Source organism: Pogona vitticeps, chromosome W, assembly GCF_051106095.1.
Source record: "Pogona vitticeps strain Pit_001003342236 chromosome W, PviZW2.1, whole genome shotgun sequence".
Classification (NCBI taxonomy): Eukaryota; Metazoa; Chordata; class Lepidosauria; order Squamata; family Agamidae; genus Pogona; species Pogona vitticeps.
In genome coordinates, this window is record NC_135798.1 from 2,167,049 (window position 1) to 2,183,015 (window position 15,967).

Below are 15,967 nucleotides of genomic sequence, written 5' to 3' on the forward strand. Positions count from 1 at the left end.
GGTGTAATGCCATTTTGATCCTGAATCTCCTTGGTGGGTGAGCAGGTGAGCCTTGGGATGGGGTGGGATTCAAGGACCACTTGGAAGAATGGCATGAATACAAAGAATGAATATTCACACACAAAAACCGCCTCCGAGCTCTTCTCCCACCTGACTGCAGGGAGGAAAGCAAGCGGAAAAACACACAACCAGGAGCCATTTTTTTCTGTGGCAGAATCCAGCTCTCTTTCCAGGACTCCTCTGGCTTTCCACCTGAGGCACGGTGGGTGTCTAAACAGGGTGGCATGGAAGGCCTGCCCGTGTGTACACCACACGCGGACACCAAGAAGTCACAAAGCCCACTTTAAAAAAATCTAAAAGCTGGAAAGTGAGCTCCGTAGGATACCCTAAGGAGGGCTGGAAGAAATTGCCACAGAGACCAAGGAGCCCCAGTGGGGAAAAATTGAATTCAAAGACATAGAAGCTGAACTTTTGCTCAGATTTATGAGATAATCCTGAGGGAAGAAGAGCCTCCCTCACGGGGGGAATTTAAAAAATTCTCTCAAGAGGAAAGAATGGAAGAAATCCCCCTTTCCTCCTTCCAAAAACACGTCCCTTTTGAGGAGAGCTTCTGTCCTCTGAGCCTGGAAGAAAGTGTGAGAGAAGGTTTGAGGAGTAATGAGCTTAATTAAGACCTTGGTCATTCTAGGGCAGGGGTCAGGGAACTTTTTCACCTTTTACCCCCTAAAAAATGTATATATGCCGACATTACCCCCTTGATTTGAAAGGAAGGATCTCGGTCACGCGCGGCCAGTCAAGCACCGCCGCTGAAGCCTCGCCACCCACGCCCAGGCCTCCGTTGCTGCCGCCTGGCGGGGCGCACTCAGTCCTTGGCCCCATGGGGGCGGCTCCCCTTCTCCGCCCGCGGGTGGCTCCTGGGCGGACGTTGAAGAGCAGCAGGTGGCTCGCCCTCCGGGGCCACCTCCCGCTCTCGCACTGGCTCTGGCAGCTGCTCGCCGCGGTGGCCGTGTTGGGCCTCGGCGTCAGGGCTCCCGCAGGCCTTGCCATCGAAGCGCTGCGACAGCTGCCGCATGGAGGGGAAGAGGCTCCACCAGGCCTGGCCGGCGCGGAGGCACTGCCGAAGGAAGCCACGCAACCGGGCAAGCGCTGCCGCTGGCGCCCAACAGACTCCTACAGGGCCCGTCGCCGGCCGCCATCTGCCGTGGCTTGGTTGCAGCTGGGCTGGAGAAGGGGGCGGGAAGGGGGAAACCGGGGACCCCCCTCCAGGCAGAGGAGGAGCGAAGGGGGTTATGGTCGCGTCCTCATTACCCCCAGGATTTTCATTTTTACTCTATTTGGGGTAATTTACCCCTGTTCCCTGACCACTGTTCTAGGGAAAGAGATGGTGGTGGTGATGGTCTCCTTTGTTTTCAAACAAAGTTCCTGTGGAACTTTTCCCAGTCAGAAAGGAATGTAAAGGGAAGAGAATATCCCGCTTCTCTCTCTCTTTCTATATATATATGTTGTGTAGTTAGTTCTACGCTCTCCGTTCACCATATATATATACAAAAACGAAACGTTGACGGTGAGGGCAGAAAAAACCCCTCCCTTGGCAAAGGAAGCGCCTCCTCCTTTCGCTCCTGAAGGGAAACCACCTCGAGCGAATCCCCTCAGAGAAGGAGGCTCCGAACGGGGAGAGCCTTCCAAGGGGAGGGAAGGGAGAACCACCCCTCCACCCCCGCTCGCCTCAGTATCCCCTCCTGAGGGGGGGAAATAGTGACCGAACCCCCCCTCAGAGGCCCCGCCCCCTTCTCTCCCCCCCCCCCACTAGAGGACGGTTGGTCCCTGACGCGCCTGCGCCCTTTGGGGGCTTTCTCTTCCTTCCCGCCCTTTTTCTCCTCCCCTCCCCCCCTCAAGGCCGGCGGTTGAAGAGAAGCCCGGAAGGAAGGAAGGAAGGCAGGCGGGGGGGGGGGCATTCTGGAGAGAGAAAAGAGGAGAGGCGCCTCACCCTCCCCCCCCTCGGAAGTTCCTGCCCCCCCTCCCTCAGCGACGATACCCACCCGGTCTCTCCTCCTTCTTGGCCTCAGGTATGCACAAATTGGGGGGGGGTGTGAAGAGGCCGCTGGCCCCTCATGACCCTCTGCCTCCTTCTCTCTCTCTCTCTCTCTCTCTCTCTCCATTCTTGGGGGGGAGAAAGCGGGGGGGGGGGGAAGAGAGAGGAACCTAGAGCTATGAAGGGGGAAGAGGCGCTGCTCTAACAGGAAGCGGAAGCCCCCCCCCGGAGATCACCCCCCCCTCCTGCCTCCCTCTCCCCCCCCACCTCTATGGGTCTCCGAGGATCTTCCCCCCCCCCATCGGGTCTGGGCAGGAGGTGGGCAAAGGCGGGGGGGGGCGAGGAGGGAGGGAGGGAAGAACGGGACGTGGCATAAGCTGTCTGTGGGGTGGGGGAAGCAGAGACAGAGGGGGGGGTCATTTCCAAAAACAGTGGAAAGGAACCCAAATGGCAAACCTGACCCCCAAAACACCCCCCCCCCCCACACACACACCCTCCCTCCCTTCGGTCGAGGCTGGCCTTTCCCTTCTTCTGGGTCCCCTCCAACAAAGGCACAAACAAGCCAAGCCCAAGGAGGGAGGGCAGGGCCTCTCTGGGGCCCCGATCCCAGGCTGTGGGTGGAGAGGATCAGCGTCCAGTGGGTGGGTGGGGGGCCAGGCAGTGTCCAGCCTGGGGGGGGGGGAAGGAGTTGAGATCATGACAGGACATAGGCGGGCAAGACATGGCAGGAAAGGCTCTTTGAAACAAGCCTTTTCGTGTTTTCGTGTGAGGGGGTAAAGAGTTCTTTCCACCTCCCTCGGGGTCTGCCAGGCTTCGGCGCCTGTGAGAGTCGGTGCGTTTCGGGGGGGGGCGACTCTTTCTGCAACCGGCTTGCACGTTTGGGGGGGGGGGGAGAAATGAGAGAACGAAGGTATTTCTGGTGAAGAGATACCCTTCCAGGTCACCAGAGTTGTTCGTTCTGCATTCTGACAGGATGATTTCTGTAGCTCAAGGGAAGCCGTGGTCATTCATTGCTGAACCCGAGTCGCTGCCTGTTTCTGTCAGCCTTTAGGCCGGATGAAGGAAAGGATGAAGGAAAGGGAGGTCGACCTCGGGAAAGCTGATTTCTCCAACGCCCGTCTGCTCTGTGGCCCTTTTGCGCGGGAGGTGCTCTTTCTCCTTTTTTAAACCAGCGTTTCCACACACTCTGCCCGTTTGCCTTTTAAAACCCATAGGACTGTTTTTAACATTCTGGGCGGCCTGAGGCCCTCCGACCAGGAGAAAAAGGGGGCTACCAATGAGAATTCCTAAATCCTGAAGGAAGAAACGGGTGTCTTTGCTTAGCCCGGTTGATTAGGCACGAGAAAGAAATCAAGGGCCTAAAGGCTGCACAGAGTGTTTAAAAACAGGAAAATTGCTGAGTTGGAGAAGTTGAGCTCCTTGCCTTCAAAACATGCTGAAGGGACTGATGGGCAGCTGGAGCCTCATGAAAAATTAATTAATTAACACTGAGGTTGTAATCTCTGACAGTGGGGTGGGGTGGGGGAAGGGAGAGCTGCCTGCTCAGGCAGAGGTTTCTGCCTCTGAGCTAGGTTATTTCCCCCCCCCCCGGATGTCTCTGTTGGGAGCCTCAAGGTGGGTGTGGCATCTCTCTTTTGCTCCACCTCTTCTTCCTTCCCTTCTCCGACTCACCCACCCCACGTCCTTCTCTCCTTGCACTGAGGCTGGGGATCCCCTCCAAGCACTGTCCCCCCATAGGTGTGGGTGGCTGTGTCAGGGTTGGTCTGGGACTTTCTTACGAGGAGCTCTTGCCTCCCTGGACACAGTGCCAAAGCCTTACCGAGAAAAGGTTTTTCGCTTTAGCCCACGCTGCTGCTTTTTCTGGCCACCTTCGCCTCCAAAGGACCTTGAATAGAATTACTACTCCTTTCTACTGGCCCAGTGTTTCAAAATCAGCCAGACGTAATTGTCGCAGCTGACCTGTTTGTCAGAAAACTGGAGATGCGACTCAGGTTACTGAAGCTGAACTTCAGAGGATGCCTGTTATTTCCAAACCTTTAAAAAAAAACATCTGGATGTTGTGGGGCCTTTTCCACCCAGTAAGACTGTGTTTTCTCCTTCCCGCTTCCAGTGGCCTTTGAGGAGGTGACCCCGTATTGCCCCCAACAAGAGCGAGGGATCTTCTGGATCGAGGTTCGAGATCTCTGCACCAGGATCTCCTACTGGAAACGAGGTCTCTCCAGGTAAGGATCCCGTTGTCTCCTGGGCTGAGACTGTGAAGGATGATGGTTGGCAGCCCCCCCCCCCAGAGATGCCTCAGTCAATGGAAGCACCCCGAGCGTGTGTGTCGGGAGCCCAAAGCTCCAGTGCCACAGTCAAAAACAGGACCGGATATTTAAGAAAGCATTTTGTTCTGCTGCTCCACACAACTGAAGAGTTGGGATCCGGTGCAGGTTTTGGATTTAACTTCATTTTTTAATAGTCAATTGTCTATTAGAAATTGTCATTTAGAAACGCAATAGCCGTTCTCATTACTTACTCCCCCCTCTCACCCCACTCTCTGTCCCATTGCAGACGTGGGATACGAGAGCTTCGAAACATGCCCTTAAAATGTTCACATTTCAACCTGGCTCACGACACCCCCAAATGCAAGAGCCTCAGAGGCTGATACTAGCTTTGCTACTCCTCAGTATCTATGATGAAAGGTTCTCCCTCCTCAATAAATTCTTTTTATTGAAGATAAAGGAGATTCTTTGACTGCCTGAAGCCTCTTTATTCATTTTTCCTGTACTGCCGTCTGCCCTCTTTCACTGTGTCCGGTTGTAGCCAAAACCCCTCGAGGATTCGTCCCAAATTGATCAGTGGCTATTCTGGCCATCTAACATGTGGCTTATAAAAGGATTGTAAACCACATTTTCCTGATCCTCCCACACACACACACAGACACACACGCACACATGTGATGTGTTGTGTGTGTGTGTGTTTAGTCGTTTAGTCGTGTCCGACTCTTCGTGACCCCATGGACCAGAGCACGCCATGCCCTCCTGTCTTCTACTGCCTCCCGGAGTTGTGTCAGGTTCATGTTGGTTGCTTCGCAGACACTGTCCAGCCATCTCATCCTCGGTCGTCCCCTTCTCCTCTTGCCATCACACCTTCCTAACATCAAGGTTTTTTCCAAGGACTCTTTTCTTCTCATGAGATGGCCAAAGTACTGGAGCCTCAGCTTCAGGATCTGTCCTTCAAGTGAGCATTCAGGGTTGATTTCCTTTAGAACTGATAGGTTTGTTCTCCTTGCAGTCCAGGGGGTTCTCAAGAGCCTCCTCCAGCACCACAATTCAAAGGCATCAATTCTTCGGCGGTCTGCTTTCTTTATGGTCCAGCTCTCACTTCCATACATCACGACAGGAAAAACCATAGCTTTGACTATTCGGACTTTTGTTGGCAAGGTGATGTCTCTGCTTTTCAAGATGCTGTCCAGATTTGTCATCGCTTTCCTCCCAAGAAGAAGGCGCCTTTTAATTTCAGGGCTGCTGTCTCCATCTGCAGTGATCATGGAGCCCAGGAAGATAAAATTTGACACTGCCTCCATATCTTCCCCTTCTATTTCCCAGGAGGTGATGGGACCAGTGGCCATGATCTTACTTTTTTTGATGTTGAGTTTCAGACCGTTTTTTGCACTCTCCTCTTTCACTCTCATTACAAGGTTCTTTAATTCCTCCTCACTTTCTGCCATCAGAGTGGTATCATCTGCATATCGGAGGTTGTTGATATTTCTTCCGGCAATCTTAATTCCGGCTTGGGTTTCTTCCAGTCCAGCCTTCCGCATGATGTATTCTGCATATAAGTTAAATAAGCTGGGGGACAATATACAGCCTTGCCGTACTCCTTTCCCAAGTTTGAACCACTCAGTTGTTCCATGACCAGTTCTAACTGTTGCTTCCTGTCCCACATATAGGTTTCTCAGGAGATGGATAAGGTGGTCAGGCACTCCCATTTCTTTAAGAACTTGCCATAGTTTGCTGTGGTCCACACAGTCAAAGGCTTTCGCATAGTCAATGAAGCAGAAGTAGATATTTTTCTGGAACTCTCTGGCTTTCTCCATAATCCAGCGCAAGTTAGCAATTTGGTCTCGAGTTCCTCTGCCTCTTCGGAATCCAGCTTGTACTTCTGGGAGTTCTCGGTCCACATACTGCTGAAGCCTTCCTTGCAGGATTTTGAGCATAACCTTGCTAGCGTGTGAAATGAGTGCAATTGTACGATGTGTTGTATAGAATGACATTTCCAAGGAGTGAGCTATGGATCCCCAGAGGATTGGAAAAGGTGTGAAAGGGAGGCAGAGAGGTGTGGAGGAGGAGAGGGAGAAGGGAGGTTGGGCCCATCAGCTGCCCCACCCTTTGACCCTTTCCTGGCTGGCTGGCCCCATCTCCATGGGTCTCTGCACATGCAGAGGTCCCTTGAGGCACATCTCATCTGTGTGTGTGTGTGTGTGCATGCAAACCTCCCTTCGTCTCGGGGGAGGGCTTCCCCCAGGCACTCCCCCTTCTCTCCCTCTCCCCTCTGAATGCTGAGCAAAAAGTGGGGAAAGGCCTGGGGGGGTCACTGTGCCTGTGCAGTTGGGAGGGGCAATGGGGGGCTCACTTGGAAGCCATTTCTCCCCCCCCCCTTAAGGAGAGGAAAAGAGGCTCCTCCGGGCAAACGGTGACACTTCGGGTGGTTCTCCTTCTGGGGGGGGGGGAATCCCTCAGGTTTTCTCTCTAAGTGCAGTCAAGGAGAGCCCTGCCCTCTGCTCCTCCCCTCCCCAGGAGGGAGAAGAGGGAGAGCTTTTTCTGCCTTTTTCAAGGCTTTGTGGCAGGTAGAATTTTGCTTTTTTCTTTACTTTTCTCCTCCTCCCTCTCCTTTCCTTTTTAGCATTTTTTTCATTCTCCCTGTTTCTTTCTCTCTCCTTCACCCTCCTGAGGGGGAGATTAGACACTGAGGAAGGCAGCAGGAACACTTCCACCCCAATGGCAAAAAGTAAAATACGGGGTAGGAAAAAAGCTTTTCTCAGGGCAGTCGGCCATTCCAGCCGCAGGAGCCACTTTCTTGATCAAGCAAGGTTTTGGGAGTGTCGGAAGGAGGGAGGGGGGGAGAATAGATAGACAAGGGGATGGAAGGGAGGAAGGAAGACGCTGATGATGGAAGTGTGACAAATGCCCACCCCTTGCTACTTAAATGCAGTAACCGGACGACCACGAATACAAGCAGCTCTCCTTTATTAAAAAGCACTTTTGCAAAAGCGGGCGTCCTAGCTGGGTAGACACACCCATCATTACATGTCCTATGATATTTAATCGCCTACTTCCGGCTGCAGGGGCCCTCCCTTGCTTCCCCATTGGTCTGGGCAATCCAAGGTGTACAGCCTATCCAGTGCGCCTAAACTGATCACAGGAAGCCCCGCCGCTGTTTACATCTCCCACTCCCCTCTTTTCCTAGACCCCAGACCCTTATTTAGGTTCACTCACTTCATCCTTTTGTCAGGACCATGGGGCACCTCCCGTATCTGCACATTCTCTGTTGGCTTCCCGGATCTCCCCTAAACTTCCTAATGTCAGCTACATAATTAACAAATGCATGTACTAATTGGTTACAGAAGCAATCTACTTAATCATTATGTCTCTACAAGATCCTGCCAAAGCAGCCCTGATTCCTCTATTTCTCACACTCCCTCCTTTTCTTATTTCAGAATTTGCTGCCTTTTGCGTTACTTTTCTTTGCCGTTAGCAGCCTCAAAGGGTTTTAATGTTCCCTCTCTTTCAATCATAGTTTCCTTCCCAATTTCTGGTAGCCCATAGGTCATTTCCCTGATTGCCATCATTGGAATAAACACCCCCCGATGTGTCTCTTTTATGCATCCACAAAGCATGGGACCACAGTGTAAAATGCAACAACATACTAACCCTCTTACTATCATCATTACTGCTCCCAGAAAAGCTGTCTTTAAACACCCTAAATTTGGTAGTCAGCTCCTTAACCAGGATAATGGGTTCCACCCTTCTTCCACCCTTCTTCCACCCTCAGCTACTTCCTCTATATGATTTATATGTTCCTCAATATTGTTTCCCATAATCGGGAACATACACACAACACTCCTTTCCAATACATTTACACGTTCCTTCTTGTAACAGCCAAGATTATGTCCAAGGCCTTCCTGTTCTGCAAAGATAACTGTCTCAAGTGGCTCAGTTCTATTTTTATTAGCTCCAAGGTTCCCCCTGTCTCGTTTGCTAATATTTCCACCACCGCTTGTATGCGGTACATGGCATGGTTGAGGGACCTTAGACCCTCAAAATGCGACAATGGACTGTAATCCTTGACATACTGACGGGACTGGACAAGATCTCTTTTCTTTCTTGCACATATTTCTGGCAAGTTTGTCAGAATTCGCAGGGCAGGCATAACTGTAGCTACGTAACAATTTCTGCTCCATTTACTCGGCAGTATCGTGTATGCTCTTTTCCCACAAATAAAGTAATGCCCCCGTGGTACGGGAAAGACCTTGCTACACTCTTGTCTCATAATCCATTGTAAACAGTATCCTGCAATATTTAGTGCCATGATATTGTGTGGCCTGTGGCCCAAGTTCCATTTGACATTCTTGCACCACTCATTTTGAGATCTATCCTGCAACTACTCTATCCTATTGCTGGGCCGGTTCCGTTACACCCCCAACACCAGGTACCAGCACCAGGTTTTACCACTTTAAGAAAGCCTCTCGCTGAAGGTTATTTTATATCCCAGGTGGCATCATCTGGAAGATCAGTTGCTATAGGGTTTAGTTAATTCTGTTGAATTTGCATGTTAAACATAAAAAGGCCAGCCTGTCTGAGAATCCTTTGGCAGGTGGTGGGCACATGTAACAATTGGAGAGATTCCACGAGTCTGCCCGCAGCTGTGTCGCTTCAATTACCACATTAGCAGAAGGGGCTCTTGGTGACAACTGTCCTTCTGTTAGGCTAATAACCCAACAAAATATTGCCAACATGGCCATAGGGTTCCCTGGGGAAGTACAGTTGATGTAACCTATACGCCCTAACTACTCTCCTTTCCTGTGAGATTATGGAAGGGTGTACTAACAAATTGTATTCCAGCCGGTGACACACACGACTGTGTGAAATGTGTGACCCACTCGTAGTGTGTGTGTGTGCTCTTTTGTATTGAACTAGTCCCCAACCTTCTCCCTCTTCTGCCCACAGTGGTGTGGTCCCTGAGTACCAAACACGATACCAACTCCAAGTACAAAGATTACCCTGATCAGTTATATCAGGCCCATCAGGTGTCACCGGGGGATCCAGAAATTCCTGCCCAAACACCTCCCACCGTTCAGTTATTGTCCAGTAGTGGGATACACTTTGTCTTGGTTGGAGCATGCATCCATACGATTTTGCTTCATTCTGTGTTTTTGGGTGGATTGACTGGTCCTTTTACTCTGGTATGATGAGTCCACCCTTTTCCCGCTATTCGGACCATGATCTCAGTGACCAAGAGTGCTCGGAGTGGGCCGTCCCAATCAGGTTTTAGTTTCTGGTCTCTCCAGCACTTTATCCACACCCACCGTCCGGGCTGGTCCTTGTGTACAGCAGATTCCAGTGGTGGAGTTTGAGCCAAAAGCCCTTTTGATCGGAGAAAAGAAAAAGAGGTGGACAGGCCAAGTGTCTATTGTTTAAGAAACTTGTCATTGGTTTCCAACTGTGGGTATTCTACCTCCCCCCATGCATGGTAAGCCAAACAACATCTCCTAGGGTGATAAACCGATATCCTTCCGGGGGGCAGTCCTGATTCTCAATAATGCAGTTGGCAAACATCTGCTCCATGGCAGCTTTGTTTCCAGTACTGCTTTTTCAGCGTTTGATTCATCCACTCCACACGCTCAGAGGAAGGACGGTGCCCTGGAGTATGAAATTCCCATGTTATTCCCACACCATCCATTATTCCCTGTAGTAATACTTTAGAAGTGAAATGACTTCCTTGATCTGACCCCACTGTTTCTACTAACCCATGTCGAGGTATTATCTTTTCTAATATGATTTTTGCTACACCTGCGGTCGTTGCTGATGCCATTGGATATGCTTCCACCCATCCTGTCAGGTGATCTACTAAACCCAGTAAATACTTCAGTCTCCCCAATGGCAATAATTCTGTGAAATCTATCTGCATAGTCTGGAAGGGACATGATCCTGGATATCTGCCTCCTTGTGGCAGTCTTCTCAAAATCTTATTTATTTTCTTGTGCACCACCACCTCTTCTTCCCCCTCGAGTGACTGACAGGCTGCCCTCCAAGCCCACCCACAGTTCGTCTCTGCACACGTGTGAGATCCCCTCACTGGCTCGCTCTCCCTCCCGTGCATGCGCTCCTCTTCCCCACACAGGGGGCTGGGGTTAGCCAGCAGAGTGGGGGGTTTGTAGCACCTGCGCAGTTGAGAAGGCGGGCAGAACATTTTGCCTCAGGAAGGTGGTTGGGCGAGTTTTAGTAGCCGTTCATTTTTTAAAAAAATTCCTCCCTCAGGAGAGAAAAAACGGGAGGGGGGATGTGCTGCTTTTTCAGGGTTCAGGGGTTCACTGGTGCTCGCCTCTTATCTGTGTGTCGTCACATCCACACCCTGCCCTTCTAAAGGCTTCCGTGACAGGCAGAAGTTCAACAGGGTGGGGCTTTTCCTCCGGTCCCAACCGTCTCCTCCTTCCCCACAGGTTTGAATGGGGCAAGAGAAGAAATCCCTCCCTCCCCCCCCCGGACGAGGCTGGGCGGGCCAGTTGTGGTACAAAGGAGACGTGGGCCAGCCCTGGACTTTGGGGTGTGTGTGTCACATCTCGGAGCTTGGGGGGAAAGCCCCCCCCCAAATGGAGGCCAACACGATCTCTCCCCACCTCTGCAAAGACTCTCTACAATGCTTTTTGTCAATAGTGGTTGTGCGAACATCTGAGAGAAACCCCACCACCACCTTTAGCTGTGAAAGTGCTAAATAACTCAATCCAAATCTTCCAATTTCCCTGCTTGGTAGAGGTCATCTTTCAAGCAAATCATCAAACATCCTGCCTTTAATAGCAGAATGACCGAGTTCCACCACTGAGGTGCTTGGTAATACTTGATGTTTTGGAATTTATGCACATTGTGGCTCTTCATATCCATAGGTTTCAGTTTATTTCATTAACCATAGACTTCAGTAATGCTGAATGTATTTTAGGGCTCTTTTATTTATTTGTTTGTTTATTTATTTATTTATTTATTTAGGAAACGTGTCACAAAACATCTTGTTTTCCTTGTATGTGCTGTATAATCATTTCCCCCTTCTCTTTTTTCCATTTTGTGGTTGGATCTAACACTAACTGGATTGTTTTATGACATCAATAAAATGGAGGAGGATAACAAAGTGCTCTCTGTACAGATGACAGCTAATGCCCAGTCTCTGCAATGCATTTTGTCAGAAGTAGTTGTGCGATTGTCTGATGTTCGCCAATGAAACCTTGGGTTCCTAGAGGCCTATTGAGCAGCAGTATAGAGTGGTGTGATCCATCCTTCTAACATGTTCCTGCTCATCCTGCAAAATCTGAAGAATTCCCAGTATCTTCTTGTTCCTGGTGGCTCAGAAGTAAGCTCCACTGAGTTTGGCAGCCATTAATTCCAGGTTAATGCCTTTGGGAATGCAGACTTCATCGGAGAGGACTGCGGACGGAAAACATAGGCCTCTCTCTGGAAGCAGGATTGCAGCCTGCTTGGATGGCATGAAACCCCCAGATCTTTCTTTCTTTGGGCCAGAGGCAACACAGAACAACTAAGAGATTTGTCAGATCGTCTCTCCCCCCCCCCATTAACAGGCAACATCAAGAAGATCTGAGGCAGCCAGCATTAAATCTTTCCTAAATACACGTTGAGGGGCCTCGAGGACACTGACCGAGGTGTGAAGGGGCCGCCAATTCCCCTGTGAATGTGGGTGCAAAAGCCCTCTTTTCTTAGATTCACTCGGTTTCTTCTTCCCACTCCGTTCCGTAGCCGGCTCTAAGTGACTTCCAGGTAACCCAGTTCTCCGTGTGGCTGAGGGCTAGAGGTTTCCCCGAGGTTCTACCCATTTTAAGGGTTGAATTGTTCTTTCCTTCCACATTATAGTCCTGGCATCCTCTGCTATTTCTACAAGAGTCACCAAGGTCGTGAAAAACGTTTCCTCAATTTTAATCGGGGAGGGGAAGGGGAAGAGCCAAAAAGTGGAGGCACCTTTTGAGGCAGAGGCTTTTCGGTATTTTGTTCTTAGCTGCCACCTCCCTCAATAGGTCCCTCTGAGGCAACGCCTGCTAGGTAAGAGATTTTATCTATAGGGGTTGGTTTCAGGGATCCTGCAATGATTCTGTAGCTTTAATAGCAGAAAAACTTGCTATGTAACTGCACCAGCACAACCCTGATCACCCCTTCATGGATTGCTGCCTTGTCGTGGTGAAGGGGCTTGAGCAACTCAGAGAAGCTATGGGCTATGCCGTGCAGGGCCACCCAAGACGGAGAGGTCATAGTGGAGAGTTCCGACTAAACGCAATCCACCTGGAGTAGGAAGCAGCAATTCCACTCCAGTATCTTTGCCAGGAACGCCCCATGATCAGAAACAAAAGGCTAAAAGATATGACGCTGGAAGATGGGCCCCTCAGGTCGGAAGGCGTCCAACATACTACTGAGGAAGAGCGGAGGACAAGTACAAGTAGCCCCAGAGCTAATGAAGTGGTTGGGCCAAAGCCGAAAGGACGCTCAGCTGTGGACGTGCCTGCAAGTGAAAGGAAAGTCTGATGCTGCAAAGAAAAATATCGCATAGGAACCTGGAATGTAAGATCTATGAACCTTGGGAAGCTGGACGTGGTCAAACAGGAGATGGCAAGAATAAACATTGACATCCTGGGCGTCAGTGAACTAAAATGGACAGGAATGGGTGAATTCAAATCAGATGATTACCATGTCTACTATTGTGGGCACGAATCCCATAGAAAGAATGGAGTAGCCCTCATAGTCAACAAAAGAGTGGGAAAAGCTGTAATGGGATACAATCTCAAAAATGATAGAATGATGTCAATACGAATCCAAGGCAGACCTTTCAACATCACAATAATCCAAGTTTATGCACCAACCTCCATTGCTGAGGAGACTGAAATTGAACAATTTTTTGAAGATTTACAACACCTTCTAGAACTGACCCCAAAGAAAGATGTTCTTCTCACTCTAGAGGACTGGAATGCTAAGGTAGGGAGCCAAGAGATAAAAGGAACAACAGGGAAGTTTGGCCTGGGAGTTCAAAACGAAGCAGGGCAAAGGCTAATAGAGTTTTGCCAAGAGAACAAGCTGGTCATCAAAAACACTCTCTTCCAACAACACAAGAGGTGACTCTACACATGGAAATCACCAGATGGGCAATATCGAAATGAGATTGATTATATTCTCTGCAGCCAAAGATGGAGAAGCTCTATACAGTCAGCAAAAACAAGACCTGGAGCTGATTGTGGCTCTGATCATCAGCTTCTCATAGCAAAATTCAAGCTTAAACTGAAGAGAGTAGGAAAAACCACTGGGCTACTCAGGTATAATCTAAATCAAATCCCTTATGAATACACAGTGGAAGTGAAGAACAGATTTAAGGAACTCGATTTGGTGGACAGAGTACCTGAAGAACTTTGGACAGAGGCTCGTAACATTGTACAGGAGGCAGCAACAAAAACCATCCCAAAGAAAAGGAAATGCAAGAAAGCAAAGTGGCTGTCCAACGAGGCCTTACAAATAGCAGAGAGGAGAAGGGAAACAAAATGCAGGGGAGATAGGGAAAGTTACAGAAAATTGAATGCAGACTTCCAAAGAATAGCAAGGAGAGACAAGAGGGCCTTCTTAAATGAACAATGCAAAGAAATAGAGGAAAATAACAGAAAAAGAAAAAACAGAGATCTCTTCAGGAAAATTGGAGATATTAGAGGACCCTTTGGTGCAAGGATGGACATGATAAAGGACAAAAATGGAAGGGACCTCACAGAAGCAGAAGACATCAAGAAGAGGTGGCAAGAATACACAGAGGAATTATATCAGAAAGATTTGGATATCCCCAGACAACCCAGACAATGTAGTTGCTGACCTAGAGCCAGACATCCTGGAGAGTGAAGTCAAGTGGGCCTTAGAAAGCATGGCTAACAACAAGGCCAGTGTAGGTGATGACATTCCAGTTGAACTATTTAAAATCTTAAAAGATGATGCTGTTAAGGTGCTACATTCAATATGCCAGCAAGTTTGGAAAACTCAACAGTGGCCAGAGGACTGGAAAAGATCAGTCTACATCCCAATACCAAAGAAGGGAAGTGCGAAAGAATGCTCCAACTACCGCACAATTGCACTCATTTCACACGCTAGCAAGGTTATGCTCAAAATCCTACAAGGTAGGCTTCAGCAGTATGTGGACCGAGAACTCCCAGAAGTACAAGCTGGATTTCGAAGGGGCAGAGGAACTCGAGACCAAATTGCTAACATGCACTGGATTATGGAGAAAGCCAGAGAGTTCCAGAAAAAGATCTACTTCTGCTTCATTGATTATGCAAAAGCCTTTGACTGTGTGGACCACAGCAAACTATGGCAAGTTCTTAAAGAAATGGGAGTGCCTGACCACTTTATCTGTCTCCTGATAAACCTATATGTGGGACAGGAAGCAACAGTTAGAACTGGTCATGGAACAACTGATTGGTTCAAAATTGGGAAAGGAGTACAACAAGGCTGTATATTGTCTCCCTGCTTATTTAACTTATATGCAGAATACATTATGCGAAAGGCCGGACTGGAGGAATCCCAAGCTGGAATCAAAATTGCCGGAAGAAATATCAACAACCTCCGATATGCAGATGATACCACTCTGATGGCAGAAAGTGAGGAGGAATTAAAGAACCTTGTAATGAGGGTGAAAGAGGAGAGTGCAAAAAACGGTCTGAAGTTCAACATCAAAAAAACTAAGATCATGGCCACTGGCCCCATCACATCCTGGCAAATAGAAGAGGAAGATATGGAGGCAGTGACAGATTTTACCTTCTTGGGCTCCATAATCACTGCAGATGGAGACAGCAGCCATGAAATTAAAAGACGCCTTCTTCTTGGGAGGAAAGCAATGACAAACCTTGACAGCATCTTAAAAAGCAGAGGCATCACCTTGCCAACAAAAGTCCGAATAGTCAAAGCTATGGTTTTTCCTGTTGTGATGTACGGAAGTGAGAGCTGGACGATAAAGAAAGCTGACCGCCAAAGAATTGATGCCTCTGAATTGTGGTGCTGGAGGAGGCTCTTGAGAGTCCCCTGGACTGCAAAGAGAAGAAACCTATCAATTCTAAAGGAAATCAACCCTGAGTGCTCACTGGAAGGACAGATCCTGACACTGAGGCTCCAATGCTTTGGCCATCTCATGAGAAGAGAGGACTCCCTGGAAAAGACCCTGATGTTGGGAAAGTGTGAAGGCAAGAGGAGAAGGGGACGACAGAGGATTAGATGGATGGACAGTGTCACCGAAGCAACCAACATGAATCTGACCCAACTCCGAGAGGCAGTGGAAGACAGGAGGGCCTGGCGTGCTCTGGTCCATGGGGTCACGAAGAGTTGGACACGACTAAACGACTAAACGAAACGAAACCCTGATCAGGCCCCCAAAGCATTTAATTCAAAACAATTAAAAGCTTATATCCTCTCCTTTCAGGTTTTGAGGATTCCTAAACCATTGGAATCCTCAAAACCCTTCATGGATTGCTGCCTTGTCGTGGCGAAGGGGCTTGAGTAACTCAGAGAAGCTATGGGCTATGCCGTGCAGGGACACCCAAGACGGACAGGTCATAGTGGAGAGTTCCGACTAAACCCGATCCCCCTGGAGTAGGAACCGGCAATTCCACTCCAGTATCTTTGCCAAGAATGCCCCATGATCAGAAACAAAAGGCTA

The 15,967-nt window shown here is 49.4% G+C and overlaps 1 protein-coding gene and 1 long non-coding RNA gene across 3 annotated transcripts in view; one reads left to right on the forward strand and one right to left on the reverse strand.

The window, feature by feature from the left end:
• LOC144584981 (uncharacterized) overlaps positions 1-15,967 on the reverse strand; it is a 464,602-nt gene that overhangs the window by 133,034 nt on the left and 315,601 nt on the right.
• Positions 1,296-11,227, forward strand: LOC144585003 (uncharacterized). 2 transcript variants are annotated; one of them, XR_013539510.1, is made up of 3 exons: positions 1,590-2,066; positions 4,143-4,254; positions 10,737-11,227. It is a non-coding gene; the product is annotated as an uncharacterized LOC144585003 (long non-coding RNA). The 2 variants fall into 2 exon arrangements; XR_013539509.1 differs by lacking the exon at positions 10,737-11,227 and having other exon boundaries at positions 1,296-2,066; positions 4,143-4,756.